This window comes from Nanorana parkeri, unplaced genomic scaffold, assembly GCF_000935625.1.
Source record: "Nanorana parkeri isolate BGI_ZX_2015 unplaced genomic scaffold, ASM93562v1 scaffold59, whole genome shotgun sequence".
In the NCBI taxonomy this organism is placed as follows: Eukaryota; Metazoa; Chordata; class Amphibia; order Anura; family Dicroglossidae; genus Nanorana; species Nanorana parkeri.
The window spans coordinates 2,227,253-2,243,967 of NW_017306327.1; the positions used below are offsets into that span (position 1 = coordinate 2,227,253).

General features: G+C 39.3%; 1 protein-coding gene across 3 annotated transcripts in view; it reads right to left on the bottom strand.

Annotated features, from left to right (window-relative positions):
• ARHGAP24 (Rho GTPase activating protein 24) overlaps positions 1–16,715 on the bottom strand; it is a 600,350-nt gene that overhangs the window by 291,742 nt on the left and 291,893 nt on the right. The gene's annotated exons all lie outside the window — the stretch shown is intronic.

Here is a 16,715-nt window from a genome sequence, read left to right on the forward strand (position 1 = left end):
CCCCCCCGGATATGGTCCCGCCCCTCCCCCGCCACTCTGCCATACAGATGGCTGTGTGGCGGGGCTGGAGAGGCTGTCACTAGTCAAGCAGAATGTACTGCAGGCACCGCCAGGCAGCACATTCCTCTGGTTGAGGATCCTCTCCTCTTAGCCCCGCCACCTAGCCACCGAGACACAGAAGAGGGCCCTGCATGAGAGTCAGGTAAATCTGGACCGGGAAAGGGGTATTCAGCAGCCTCCTGATTTTTATTATGATGTATTGCTGGGACTTTTAGTCCTGCATAGCTAGTGGTATTCTGCATTGCTGTGTAATCATTATAGAGCAATGCAAATAGCACCAACTACGCAGGACTACAAGTACCAGCAATGCATTATATTTTTAAGTAGGTATGCACCAGTCGGTGCCAATACTGGGCATTTTCACAAGTACTCATACTCGTGAAAATGCCCCGATACTAAACGCAGATACCGGTGTTCTGTCTAGAATACCAATGTAATCGGATTTGCCAACCTCAGCATCTGCGCTTGTGCACAGACCAGTATGATCGAGGAAACCTTGATCCGTCTGTGTGCAAACGCAGATACTGGGTTGGCGTTCTCGACAGAACACCAGCACTAAATTTTTAAACTGAAGCGGCTGCCTGAGGTCCCGCGCTTTCTGGGGACCTCGGCAGCCTTCCTGTTAACCACACAGTTAGTGTCATGGCGGCGGGAGGTTAGGGGGGCTCTTCATAGTTTCGTGCCCTGAAGGTTCTAGTTACGCCACTGAATTCCAGCAATACATTATACAAAGCTGCAGCGGCGGATCCAGGGATATCTGGATCCGCCGCTTACACTCTAATGTACCCCCCACAGTCACATCAGTCTCTGTACAGCGGAGCTTACACTCCACTGTCCCCCCCACAGAGACTGATGTGACTGTGGGGGGGACATTAGAGTGTAAGCTTCTCTGTACAGAGACTGATGTGACTGGCTCAGTGTTCTCTGTACAGCACTGCGGTATATGTCAGAGCTATATATAATTGTATAATTCGGGGGGGTCGTTATGGGGACGGGGCGGGGGGGCCCGGCCTAAAGCCATTTCTGATGGCTGCCCTGCTTATATCATTTAAGCAGACTATTTTGCATGAAGTGTAAATCATTCCCACTATGTCTTGGAACACTTAAGCTATACAGCTGCTTTCTAGCCCTGCCTGCAAATTATTCATTTGAGTAGTATAATCAGAACGCCTACTCAAAATCTCTGAACATATTCTCATTTCTGTAAACGGTTATTAAAGCAATTTTGTGGTCAGCATCTGCTTTTATTGTTATCCTGTAACTTACCAAAAGCCAGTTGCAAGAACCATCATTTCTAAAGGAACAAATTTATATTGATAGATATCTCCAGTTTCTGTAGTGTCATGAAATCCTATTTTCTTGCTTTGCTTGGAGTATGAACAGAAAAAGGGAATGCTTTATTCATTTCAGCAGATGACAGCCATGATGATAAAGATATGGAAATGCCATACAGTTAACACTGTGTCTGTCACTGTACAAGTTGTTTATCAGCTTGATACAGAAATCCAAGTGATTTCCAATCTACTGATTTTAATATAAGGCTTAGGCAATGGTAACTCCATATCGGCGAAAATACACTATGCCTCACATATCAAAAAGCCTCACAAAAGCAAACCTGCTCTGTTAAATGACATCTCAAGAACAGTGGGAAAAACCTGGCTGGCTTGGGACACAGGTCTCTCTCTCTCTCTCTCTCTCTCTCTCTCTCTCTCTCTCCATACTGTGTATATCTATCTATCTATCTATCTGTCTATCTATCGATATATCTATCCATCACTATACTGAGTCAGGTGGTCATAATAAACTGGCCACTCAGTGTATATATGCAGCAGCTTTTTTTTATAGTGCCAATCACAGTGCATAATTACAGGCATAAGAAGGAAACACTCTAATAACGTAACCCACAAACACATTTACTGTAATAAAAAATGCATAAAAGCTCCAGCTCATCAGTGTCCTGTACAGCGTTGTCTGTCACACCTGCTGGCTGCACCTAGCCCGTTTAGACCCAGGGACAAAATCAAGTTGTTATAAGGATTCACTGCTGATATGGGTAAATCCCATCTTAAACCCTATCTGGGATAATTTAGATACAACACATAATACATGTTTTTTTTTTTTTTTGTGGTGTAGTTCTCCCTTAACATGCCGAATATTAGGACTATCTATAACGTTATTGCCTATTGTTTTACTATATTGTACCAGTAAGGAGGACTGCAACATTTTGACGGGGCATTATCTATATGGTTATAGTGTTCAAAGCATCTTCAGGTTGCTTTGTAAATTATAGAGCTGCCTCTCGTTACATCTTTCTGGGAGGGATTCAATAAGTCATGTAAAATTTGACACTTTTGGTTCCAGGAGGCTGGTATTATTTGTTTCCTTGTGTACTAAGTTATGACATCATAGGGTGGAGTTGCATGATTACATCAGGGGGTAGTGCCATTATCAAGGGTACAGAGCAATTAAGACAGCCAATCGGTGCATAGTTACTGTAGGCATGTAACAATTTAGAACGAGCTTCATTGAGAATCTGTATATTATTCTATTGTAAATATCACACTACCAGTCCCTGATGATGAGTCATAGGCTGAAACGCATTGGGAAGAGCCTGCATGAGGATGAGCTACTATATGTTGAACAGTTTGAATTTTTATATATATTTTACTCTTTATTACATTAAATGTGTTTGTGAGGTTCGTTATTGGAGTTTTTCCATCCTATGTTTGTATATTTGCTCCCTAAGTGAAACCATAAATCAACGGAGAAGCTTTGAAGTAGGAAATGTGGGTGTGTAATTCTGGATGGAGATAGATCTCTCATTATAGAGGCTGGATTAATTATGATTCTAGGAAAACATGATATAACCTCCTATGAAGTAGGGGTCCTATCTATAAAGCTGCTCTGTGTGTATTCCTGTGAAGGTGCTACTCACTGAAGGTGGAAGATTTATGGAATATTGTGGAATATCACTGTGGAATAGGTTTTTAAGACCTCTTTTAGCACCACTTATCTTATTCACGTTTATTTATTTATGGTTGTGTAAGTCATTTTATGAGTGTCTGCTTAGTATGTTGTAGTATGGAGAAAGCAGTATTTTTTTGTACTCTATCCTAGGTCAGCGGCATTCGGCTCGGCTGTTCTGCTCGGTCCTTCTGTGGTACCGAGCAGAACAGAAAAATTGTTCAAAAAGTAGAAAAAAATAAATAGAAAACGATTGTCAGGCCGAAGCTAGCCGAAGGATCGGCCGAAGCTACTGCTAGATCCTTCGGCTGCTTCGTGAATAGACCCCATAATTTGTCAATGCTGTACAGTTCAAGTCAAAATATTTCTTGTATAACCACCAGACCTTATTGGGGAGGATGTGATTCCCCTTGCCAAAGGTACAGTTTTCTGAAATCTGTATTTTTTGTTCTATATGAAAAAGCCTAGCAGATGGGTTCTTACAAATGTGCAAGAGTGTGAGAAACACAATGTGACAATATCTGAGTAACAAAGTGTTTAAGCCCAGAAGGTTTCCCGTTATTGTGCTAGATTAGATAATGAAAGGTTTCCTATTATATGGATCGGTTTGACCTGGGAAATGAGTAAAACAATTGGAACAAAGTTACTTGTCAAAAAACTGTTTAGTTTCCAAAGCTTGTACAAATACCGGCATTACAAAGCCTGATATAACTCGTCACGTACAGTGTACGTGGCCAGTCATATAGGCACAAAGTGACAAGACGTACACTGTACGTCTCCCGTCACGAAGGGGTTAATGACTTTCCTCTTCTCCCTCCTACAATATAACAGTAAGATTTGTTTTAAACCTATTTGTATTCAAACTGCTTTCTTGGAGGTGACCTTGCATCAGAAATGAAAGTACAGGGAATACACACACAGTTTGTCACAACATGTTCATAATAGTGAACAGTGGTGTTAGGTACAAGTGAGCTTTGAAAGATACAATGCTATACATACAGAAACATGCCCAAATTATTACAACCTCAAATAGTTTAAAGTGATAAACTCAGGGGTTACATTTTAAAAATACATTTAAGTACCTTAACTATTACCCAAAATGTATGTTATTTGTGTATCACTCAGCTGTAGTTCCTCAAATCATCTCTGAATTGGTGCTGACACTGTTCTTCCTTCTGGAGGGTAGCTACTTTTGTTCCTCACGGTCCCTGTGCGTGTTGTAAGGTAACCACAGCTTCAAGCTTGCTCCCGTGATGGACTACAACTCAAAACTAATTATTAAACTAATCATTAGATTGTAGTCCATAACGGGAGAGGGCTTAAAATGGTGGTGGCTACTTTACAACACACACAGGGACAATGGGGGACAAATGGAAGGACAGTGTCAGCACAAATTCAGAGAGGATTTGAGGATCTACAGCCGAGTAATACACAAATAAGCTACATTTTGTTAATAGTTAAGGTACTTGAATGCATTTTTAAGATTTAACTCTTGAGTTTAGTGTCACTTTAACCTTGTTTTTATGCCTCAGCTACTATAAACAGCTGTCTTTTGTCTGGGCACACATTCCTGTGATGTTCCACTGTCCACAACAGACCCTTTTATCATTCTATTTAAACTGAATTAGGGCACTGAGTTTTACCGGAATACATTTTTTGGTAATACACTAGTCTTTTCTTTGTGTTGAAAAGAACATCCTTTTTAAATTACAGACAATAGCAAAGTAAACAGACATAAAAGAAACTGTAATTACTGCAAGTGCTTTGTATTAGTAATTGCAAGCTGTGTGATTTTTCTTATTTGAAAGATTTTATAGAACAAATAACAGGAATCACTTTTGCCAATTAATTAAGTTTGTGAATGAGGTTCTGGCCCTTGGACCTATGCTGCTCCAGATTACTAACTCTAAGGGGTCTATTTATCAGAGTTTTTAACCAGGAAGCACCCATTTTTTTTCATTTCAATCTTATGTGAACATTACAAGAATCTTGGGTGAAAACATAAACCAGGTAGGGGATCTAAACACCTGGTCTTCAAGCAGTTAACTAGACCCCTAGAAGTCAGCAGTGATTTTCTAGCTGAGTAGAAAGCAGGAACAGAGTCTATAAGAACTAGAGAACTAGTAGCTAGAAACCCTATTACAGCAAAACAGCAAACTTTACCCACCTTAAAAATCTCAAACATAGGAGATATGCTCTAAAACTTTCAACAAGGTTTCTGGGATCTACATTCTCCTACATTCAGCTCCTCTCCCCTTTTTGCCGTTCCCGATATTGGCAAATGCCGGCTGTCAAAATGACATCCAAGAATTGCTAAGTATTACATAGCAGGATTGGCTGTCAGTCAGCTTCTGTGTAAAATGGCACTTGCAGATAGCCTGCAAGTGTCCTTGAGTAATAGTGTAAAAAGGTATTGTTACGTTGTATTTGCTACAATTAAAGAAACCTTGCAAGTAAAAATAAATAAAGTATATTTATATTTATCCCATTATTAACCTTGGGGCTGCATATTGTTTTGTATGCAAATGTGTATTTTGGTGGGCACTATGATGGATTGCCAAGATCGATCAAACCTCAAAAATTATTATTTAGGAGTGTCTGCCCAAACCCACAAAGGTGAAGACTGATCATAACTGCGTTTCAATACACTTTGCTGATGGCGGATCACAACACTGTATTAATACTTCTTCAACTTCATCAATCTGAGTTGTGGAACAAGATCCAATAGAAGAACAGCTGGTGTTAGGACTACTAATTGGGATTTTACAATCCTTTTTCAGACATCTTTGGTAAAGATGTGCAATATGTCATTTAATAAATGTGTAAACCCTAACCATTGACCTTTAGTTTGCTGTGCGTCATAAACAACTGCCTGTTACTGTTTTCACCTTTTTTCATCCTGTTTTGCATCTTAGTGCTGAACTTCTCCAGGCTCAGTCACATTCTATCTACATGTACTAATTCCAGAACTGGCTGTACATAATTTCTCTGTAGCGGCTTTCTGCTTGCACATTGTCTTTCTGTGACAAAGTGACAATGCAAAGAGACCATATAATCATCCGAGTTCTTATCTTGAATAGGGATGAGCTTCGCGTTCGAGTCGAACCTATGTTCGACTCGAACATAGCATGTTCGAGCGTTTGCCGAATACCGAACATTATGGGATGTCCGCGGTTTGTTCGACCGTGGGACATCCCACAATGCACTGCGCCGTCCGAAACGGTAATTGGCTACAGTCTTGCACCTGACCCCAGGTCAGGTGCAAGACTGTGCCAATCAGGGCTCAGTACAAACATAGAGCCATGATTGGGCAAAGTCACGATGACTCTGCCCAATCATGTCTCACAGCTAAGTCCCTGCAGCACACTATATAAGGCTGCTGACACCGGGGCCCTGTGTAGTGTGTTGAAGGAGACTGATGAGAGATATACAGAGAGAGATATACAGAGAGATATACAGAGAGAGATATACAGAGAGCAGTCACTTTTTGCTGCATCAGTGCAGCAGGTTCTATACATCCTACAGATCCACCACTTCACAGGCAGGTTATGGGGACCCCCCAGGCACGATATTTGAAGGAATTTTTCATTTTTACTCTTACCCTGTAAATCATGTAAAAATCACTGTTCCTTCAAAAAATATTTTTTAGGTTTTTTTTTGTTTTAAATGTCATTGATTCCTGTCATTCAGGGCACTACCAGGATCCCCATACACTTTTTATGGCCAATAAATTGCATATAAGGCTTCAAAATGGGGACCTTTAATTTTCTGTGTTCTACCCTCATAGACTTGCATTGAGTTCTAAGTTCGAGTTAGAACTTTTTCCATGTTCGAAAGTTCGAGTTAGAACCGAACACGGGGGTGTTCGGCTCATCACTAATCTTGAACTACAAGTCAATTAGTCCCTATGCTGTAGATAGGAAGACTGTAGGAGTGGTTTAGTAGTTTCGCAAAAGATGGGCAGGGTTGAGACCACTTGATCCAAAAAAAAAAGCTGTGTGTAATTCTGGCTGATCTACAAGTACTGTATTTTTCTATATTTGCATGCTCTTTACAGGTATAAAACATGTTCTCTTCAGCACAGTGGACTAAGGCCCTTACTACAACGTCTTCAGCCACCAAATGCGTAAACCTTTGGGAAGTGTCCTCAAAAATTGTACTCAGATGGTACCTGACTCCATATAGGTTGTCCAAATTTTCCAATGACCACTCTCCTTTGTGCTGGAGAGAATGTGGAGCGGTGGGCAACCTCCTGCACACTTTCTGGAACTGCCCCAAACTTCAGAGGTTCTGGAATACGTTATTTGAAATTATAAGCGTGATCATTGGGCATACAGTCTCCCCTACTCCGGCATTAGCACTCTTGGCCTTCCATAGTGATAAGCTCAGTAACGTTGATGTCCTTTGGTACCCTTGGACCATATGGTTCAATACATTCTCGGACTCTACTCCACAATAACCCTCAAGTATCTTTTGCCCTTCCTTCTCCTCTGATCAGACTGACACATGATTATGCAAGTGTATCGGTAGATTACATGGTTTCAAATATATACCGTCTTATGCCATCCCTACTTTGGTTTTCGTTATGTTATACTAATGTGGCCATCTTAGTGGTGTAGGAGTTGTCCTGATAGTCTTTATATGGGCTCATTTTAGTTCGTCTGATGCTCCTGGGCTACTCCCTATGCTGAATGTTCGCAACCATTTCTTTTGTTTTATCCCCCTATTCTTTACGTGAATGTTTTGTTATACTGCTGTAATAACTCAATAAAAACATATTTGATAAATGTATACAACATGGACACATTTTTTACTTGACTTATGCTTTAATGAGCAGTGAAAACAATGTGATAGTTAAAAATGATTATATAAAGCAAATAAGCAAAGTAAATATTACATACATCATGCTTTTACTTTATAAAAAAACATTTTTATATTAGCATGTGAATATGTAATTTTGTTTAGCTAGTTTTATCTGAATGTACATGTATCACCAGTAAATGCTTACAATGCTTCTTTCTTGGAATACAGTATTAGCAAAAGACTTCCCTGGTTCTTTAAACATCATGGTGACTTTTACAATACAGGGTTATTTTAGATAAAAGCCTGAAGCTGATCGCAGTACAGAGGATCTTCACACAATCTATTTTTGAAGGTCATATCTTGGATGTTTTGAGGAATTGCAATAAAGACAGCTGGTGCCCTCAACGTTTTTCTCATTCTTATCTACTATCTATCCAAGTCACTCATTTCCTTTCTCCTCAGGTGACTTTCATCCTTTTGTGTTACACATTATGATGCTGCACTATACAATATTTTAGTCTCATGCACATTATTCTTTCAAAGTTTTAGAGATTTGTTTCAGGTGTCTGAAGCTACATTAGAGATTTGTTTCAGGTGTCTGAAGCTACAAAGAAAAGACATTCCATTTTATCCTCAACCGCCATGCATCAACTTTGGGCTATAGTAATTTAAGTCATCAACTCCATTTTCTGTCACTCATGATGGACTGAGTAGAAGCGATAAGAGAAAAGTTACTTGGCATGCCTTTAAACTTCCCATTTGTCATTGCTGTATTGTTCTTATTTTACAGCTGTAAGTACTGCAATCTCCTCTCTGTCCTTTGATCAAATATTGTCATTCTGTTAATATGACTGTTAGAGATATATATTTTGGATATGTACATATGGGTTTTGGTGCTTGATTATTCACCAGTAGATTCTGATCCAGCTATAAAGCTTTTGCTGGGAAACTGCACAAACTTGCAGTCCTGCACTTGCAGCCTTAAAAAAGAGCAGTCACAATGATGAGGTCCAAGCCCTCACAACATGTTTTCATCCCACTGTATTGCAAGTTGCCATAGAATACATGAGGGACAATGCTGCTTTAAATTCTGTAACAGTGCAGCAGTGTTGCCCCCAACAGGATGTTGGCAAAGATGAATTAGGTGGCATTTACTGGCAGGATCACCAGGTATTTGTGAGACATTACAGTAAGACTAGTGGAAAATGGTAAGTGCATTATAACTAGGTGCTTCAGTAGAATAATTTTTTTAATGGAAGGAATAGTTGTACTATTTAGTATGAATATGTTCTTCCTTGGGTTACTTCTCAAACACTAATCAGCATCAGACCATTAACATTTCAATAGTAACTTTGGGGAAGTAACTCCAACAAGTTGTTGTTCTGATGAATGATCATTCTGTTAACCTGTCTTTGCATCACTTGAGGCTGCATATTAAAATGTATGGAAAAGGGCACTGGCCATATTTTGTTGGAGACTTTGATGGATTGCTGTGAAAGATCAAACCTCTCCAAATCCAGCGAGATGAAGACTGATCGTAACCACATTTCAATACATTTTGCTGATGGTGGATCACAACACTGTAATAATACTTTTTCAACTCCAGAAATCTGAGTTGTGGAACAAGATCCAATAAAAGAACAGCTTGTGTTAAGACTCCTAATTGGGATTTGATCATCTATTTTTTGAGTCACCTGTAGAAAAGATGTGCGATATGTCATTTAATAAATGGGCAAACAAACACACCAAGCAACTGGTATTGAAGAAGATCTAAACCCTAACCAGCCGACCTTTAGTTTGTGAGATCACTGTGCGTCATAAACAAATGCCCTTTTTTCTACAAAATATTGTTTCCATCTTTTTTATCCTGTTTTGCATCTCAGTGCTGCTGAACTCCTCCTGCCTCTTTCAGTCGCTTCCTGTCTTCATGTACCCGCTCCAGTATTGGCTGTACATTTACCTGTAACGGCTTTTTGCTTGCGCATTGTCTGTTGGGACGACCTCTAGTAGTCTCAACCAGTGGGACATGTGACAAGGTGACAATGCAGAAACACAGTTTATCCAAAATTGACTGCGCTAGGAAGGTGAATAAAATGAAAGTACCAATTGCAACGATGTGTATCAGTGTGATCAGATGTGAACTAGTATGTTGCGCTTGGTTGAAATCTCTTACGTGCGATTTTGTTTCAATATTTCATTGTGATAATGTCATTGTGATAAAGTCCTTTGGACGAAATGCATCAAGGGATTTGACTGTCTCCTCGCTGACACGGTGAAAAAGATCCAGAGGTTGAGTGTCCTTTACACTCGCATGCTGTTATCCTTACGGATTCCTGTAAGTGTAATCATTTTTAATTCAAATAAAGGTCTTTTTGCTATCTGCACTTAGATATCTCTCTGTTTTGTGGCTTCTACTTTTCTCCACTCTCTTGGTTGGACTCCCCAATTACACCTGGAGGGTGCGGACCATCGGCAACGAGAGGGAGAGCAAGCTGTATGCAGGAGAGGAAACAGAGGCTGAAAATAGGAGCTCCGTGGATCCGTCGACGGAAGATAAAGTAACAGATACTTGGTTATTTTCAACGTACCATCATTAATTTTCGCAGTTTGATTCCAACAACTTGATTCCTCCCATAAGCACACTCCGAACTGAGACATTGTATAAATAGGACAAACTTACCTCGGGAAATTGTATGCCTAAAATAATCCCACTCTATTAGGGTGGATAGATAGCGGTCTTTTCATTTGGCCGTTATATATATATTTTTTGTTGGACTCTGCCATTCATCTAATAATTTCTTCCTCTGTTATATAACCTTGTTATATTTATATCGTTTATAGTGATTCACATAATTATCACATATATTTACACGGGCGACATTCAGATTATATATGTGCTGTTTTCACTAATACCATCATGTAGTAGAGATCAAATAATTATAAGATGAGATAAGGTTTATTAATTGGTATTATTCACTTGCATGTTCATTTAATATATATTTAATTCTTTATTTCACTCTATGATATAAATCACTTATGTGTTTTAAAGATTACATTATCACAATGACATATTGAAACAAAATCGCACGTAAGAGATTTCAACCAAGCGCAACATACTAGTTCACATCTGAATGCAGAAACACAATTTGGAGACAGTTGTTACCATATACAAGGAAGTGCCTTAATAAGGACCTTCCTCCCAGAATCACCACATATTCTTTTAATGAGAGCTACAGATTTTAAAAAGAGTGAAGCTAGAAAATACATTAAATTTGAACTCATGCCTTATTTTCAGTCTTGCACAGTTGTACTGGCTCCTCTCCTGTGCTGAAATTGCTTGCTCTGATTTCACTGCACACTGTTCATTAAATGCTGCAGCAAGTTAGATAGACACCACCTCTTTTCCTGACTGGAGGACATCCAGCACTGTCAACCTCTTTTTTCCCCAGCCTAACTGTCCCTGGCCGGCCCCTTTCACTGGAAGCTCAGCATCGCATGTTACCTACCATGCTAATGCAGCCTGTCTCAAAATGCCCTCTCCTCCAGACTGACATCCAGCCATAAAGGCATTTTTATATTTGTATAACTCTTCCTAAGCTAGCTTAACTGCCCAGGACTGATGGCTCTTGAGAGAGTACTGAGGCAGGGTGCTGTGATGTTTTCAGGAAGTTAGGTACAGTACCATGTCTGCCCCTCCCACCAGCTATGATCTGCCTGTACTGTTTAGAGTAACATAGAATAGAGTAGTTATAGAGTAGAGTAGTAATAGATCAAGTGATCACTGGGTTTAAAATAAGGTATGTAGTGAAAACTGTTTTTTTTTCATTAGCATGTTGATGAACAGGAAAGGGAGGAGCCAGGGATGGCAAAATATAAGCAGAAAAAACTTCAGCTTTAATATATTACATTTCATATGAAATTGTAGTGACTGAATTTAGATCTACCATACTGGGAATGCACCTGCCAGTGAACAGCACACAATATATTGAAGTGACACTAAACTCAAGAGTTAAACCTCTGTAGATCCCGAAATCATCCTGAATTCATGCTGACACTGTCCTTCCTTCTGGAGGGTGGCTACTTTTGTTCTCCATGTTCCCTGTGTGTGTTGTAAAGTAGCCACCGCTCCAAGCTCACTCCTGTGAACTAAACATGAGATTGTAGTCCATCACAGGAGCGAGCTTGGAGTGGCGGCTACTTTACAACACACAGGGGCTATGGGGAACAAAAGTAGCCACCCTCCAGAAGGAAGGACACTGTCAGCATGAATTTAGAGATTATTTGAGGGTCTACAGCCAAGTGATGCATAAATAAGAAACATTTTTGTTAGGGCTGTGCAAATGAACGATTAATTTCTCGATTAATCGTTAATCTTTTTGATCGATTAAAACATTTTTGATCGATTTATTTTTTTTTGAAACTCTGCACGAGCGCCAGCCAAGGCATTGGCCTATACACATACAGCACAGCAATGAAGTCATACAATGAACTAGGATCACACTAATCCAGCACGTTATTATTCTGAGTTGCCCCACGTGAGATTAATAACGTGCTGGATTAGTGTGATCCTAGTTAATTTTATTACTTCATTGCTGTGCTTTATATGTATAGGCCAATGTAGTTGGATCTGTATGTGCATTATAATTAATTGAAATTAATCAATTAATCGATTAAAAAAAAATTCGATTAATCGAACACAAAAATTGTAATCATTACCAGCCCTAATTTTTGTTAATAGTTAAGATACCTCAATTCGTTTCTAAGGTTTAACTCCTGAGTTTAGTGTCACTTTAAGCAGTGTTTCACGCACTGAATTCCAGGCTTACTTTGAACATTCATGCATACTGCTTAGAAATAGGGGGGAAATAGGAAAAAGTAAATAAGAGTTTTCATTTTGAGCTTAAAGATACTTATGGGAGTTCAGGTATGTTTCATTAACACAGACAGATATAATGCAATATACTACATGACTATGCATAATATTCTGTTCATAAATGCAGATGACCATTTCTTCCTATTGTGAGACACTGACTGGACGGTGTGTATGTCTCACCTAGGTTTCTTACATACACATGGTGAGGGGCTTCAGGGTTTATGGCTGATGTGGAGAAAAACATTTTGTTTTCTCAGAATCGTAATAAGCTCTGTTCTGGGTCCTGGAACCCGTAGGCTTTGTAGAGCTTTGGCTGGGATAAATCCTTCATTCCTAGGTCCCCACCTCACCTGGTATCCAGAGGTCTTTACTAGTCTCAGATGTCCTTAGGCTTTTTTATATGTGAGATAACTAAGGCTCAAGGCCCTCTCTTTTGCTCTTCCTGCTGCTGTGTGAAAAGGTTGACTGCTGTCTGAACAATATGTAAATACAAATCAAGTCACACTATACTCATCTACTGACTGCCATATTTGGTAAAAAAAAAATATCCAATATCCACTAGTCAGCATTACATAAACAAAGACAAATGTCTTTATCCTAGTATTAGTTTTAAAAGGATAAATAAGACCTGGCTAATTGGGGTTATCAATCCTATTTAGTCCAAATCCCAATCCAAACAAGAATTAGCTGATGTCAATTTCAAATGTCATTGATTTTAGAGGTTGTGTGTCTGTGATTCAGCATACTAATATTCGATTGCAGAAATGACTGCTAATATTATAGATAAAACCAGAGCAGTAGAAAATGAAGAATTAATGTTACAGTACAACAGATAATATAAATGAGCAGGCCATTAAGCTACCGCAAAACCATATGAAACTACTTTCCACCACTATCTGAGGTCAGCGGCGTATTTAACTTTGCTGAGGGGGGGGATGTGCAGCTTTGTCCTAGGCAAGGCAGCAACGCCGCCCTCAGCGAATCTGCCGCTCCAGGCAAACGCCTTGTTTGCCTCGCGGCAGATACGCCCCTGTCTGAGGTTATATAAAGTGTGCAGTCTACAAAGAATAATTAAACTCAGCATTAAAGTACTACCTTCTGTTTTTCTTCTGCATAACTTATCAAATATATTGTGTTCTAACAACTGTTCTCACACTGGTAAACTTCCATTTTGGCAACCTGCTGTCAAGATCAAATTTCAGTGTAGCAAAATGTAAAAGGAGGATCAGAACCAAGATTAACTCTAGCTGACCCTAAGTTTGTAGACCCCAATAATCTTCAGGACCACTGTTCCTCCTAATTTACTGTGAAAGAACTGACTCATTCACAATGAACATTCTAATGCATTTTTAAAATAAGACTTACCTAGCCTTATTTAAAAAATAAATTGAAACTATAGCAATTTACTGAACTAGGTAATGTTTAAAGATTACCTGCAAAGTTTTAAAGTTGAAGCAGAAGCCATTGCATGCCATGGACATCAGCAATAGGGTTTCCATAAAATGAAATCACGTAAGACCTTCTCTTCATCTTCACAAATGCATTCTGTAGCCCCATTGGTTGTTACTAAATCCTGTCAACCTGCAAGGGTCCTTACATTCAATTACAGCCTTTGGAGCTGCAGGGTGCATGTGCGGAGTTGAAGAAGAGGTCTCCAGCAGTTTTGCTTCTTTGAAAACATGGGTAATTATTTTTTAAGGTTAATATAGACTTTACCATTTACCTTCCCCCTAAAACCTGTCTGCAGGTTTGACCCTCTTACTTAAATAGAAGGAACCTGACAGTGAGACATGAGACTGCTATTTTTGTAACTTGTCACCTGTTATCAGTTAAGTAAATTTTAATTTTCATTCTTTTTAATTGTGTGTGTAATTTCACTGGTAATATATTGAGAGTTTTAAATTGCATATATGATCAGTTTCCTTGGGGGTCATTGCGAATGATTTTAAGATGAACAGTGCCAGATCTCTTCAAAATCAGATCATTAAATTCTGAGATCAAGCGCCATAGCACTACAGTCATAAACAGCAATAAATACCTGACAAAAGTTCTAACCCTTCCCTATGCTATCCAAAAAAAAAATGATCTGACCTCCACCTTAAGCTTCATGGCAGTATTACATTTGAATACTGAAACAAATGATTTTATATTAATACTTACAGTACTTTATTTTGCTCTTTGTGTACGAGTGCAAAAAATGGTATGCTTTTCTTCAGACATATTCTACCACTTAATCCTTAGTCGATTTCCATATACAAACAAGACAATTTATCATTTTCTTGTTTTCACATGGTTCAATGGAATTACTGCTGAATTAAATAAGAAATAGCATGCATTTTCCCCCCTAAATTTGTTCCACTAGGTGATAAATAAAAGATGAGGCTCCCTCAAATAGTTTTTGTACGTAAACATTTATGTATAAATCATTCAGCAGAATGAATAGCAGTAAGGTTTTCCAAATGTCTTCACACAGTAGGTACCAATGCTGAACAGCCTGGTCCTAACTGATCCCACTCTCTACCACTGCACTACTCATCACCCATTTCTTCAGACCCAGCTCCACTTTTATGTAATAGTAATAAACTATAATAAAACAATAATTTAAGATATTGAATTAAATTCCTGACTACTACGGCAGCTTTGTGAAAAACCCGGCCGAAGTGAAGTGAACAGAATAACGTTCGTCTATTCACTGCGGCTAGGTACGGCTGATTTCAGCTGAAATCAACCGTACATCGGCTGCCTTCGGTCAGCCGAACATGCTCTGCACGTTTGGCTGAGCCGAGGTTGCAGAAGGACTTCGACTCAGCCGATCCTACATCTGGATCGGCTGAGCCGAAGCTTTGGCAGCTCACTCACTGCCGTTCGCCCCTATTCACATAGGGACCGAACGGCTGTGAGAGAATAGCCAAATGCCGCCGAGCGGTATTTGGCTCAGCTATTCGGAGGTACCGAGCAGAATAGCAAATAGTGAAAAAGGTATTTTAGTTGAAAAAATATTTTAAAAAATGTAAATAAATATTACATTTAAAAAAAATAAATGAAGATAAAAAAAAGAAAACAATTTTTTTCTATTGGCCAGGACCTGCTAGAGTCTTCTAGCAGGCCCTGGCCAATGAATAACAACTGGGCGGAGCCGGCCATGACATCACGGCCGGTTCCACCCAGTTGTTATTGTTTAATGACAGCTCAAGGGATGCTGATCGGTCATTATAACTGGGCAGAGCCAGCCATGAGATCACGGCAGGCTCTGCCCAGCTGTCATTTTCAGGGCTTTCGGACGGCCCTTCGGCAGCCGGTCCACCACGCTTTGGCTGACACTTCAGCTCAGTCGTGCCGAAGCAAAAGCATTCCCGCACTGGAACACACTTTATCGCAATGCCATGCATTCCAGTGCAGTGCGGTTGCAAAACATTGTGCATGCAGTTCTATTCTGAAGTGAAGTTTATGTTTGTAACACTGCATTTGTGTATTTTATTTTAAATTAAGGATGGTATTTATTTAATATACTTTATCTGATTAATCCATTAATTGAAAAAATAATCGGCTAACTAATCGATTATGAAAATCATTAGTTGCAGCCCTAGCACACTCCCTTAAGGGAAGTTCGGAATAGTAGCGTACTGAAGCAGGAAGATGCTGCAGAGGTACAATAATCATATAGTAAGTTTCTATTATGTCTATTATAACATTTTTCCTTTAATCGAATTAGGAAATGATTAATGAGAAGTTCTCAACATAATTGCCTTTAGTACTACTTTAAACTCAGTTGGTCAGCATGAAAGCCAGGCAACTAGCGGATTTAAAAATCAGCAGTAGCAGCTCCGATCTTTTTGTCAAATTTCCTTTAGGTACAGTAACTGATCCTTTTTCTTTGGGACAAGTAGAGCCCAGCAATTTGGTAGGCAAACAACATAGCTGAACTTCATCACTCTTCACACAAAGTCAATCCACCCCTCTCCAGATATTCAAACTCAAGAATAGTGGGACATTGATATCTAAAAATAAGTACAGC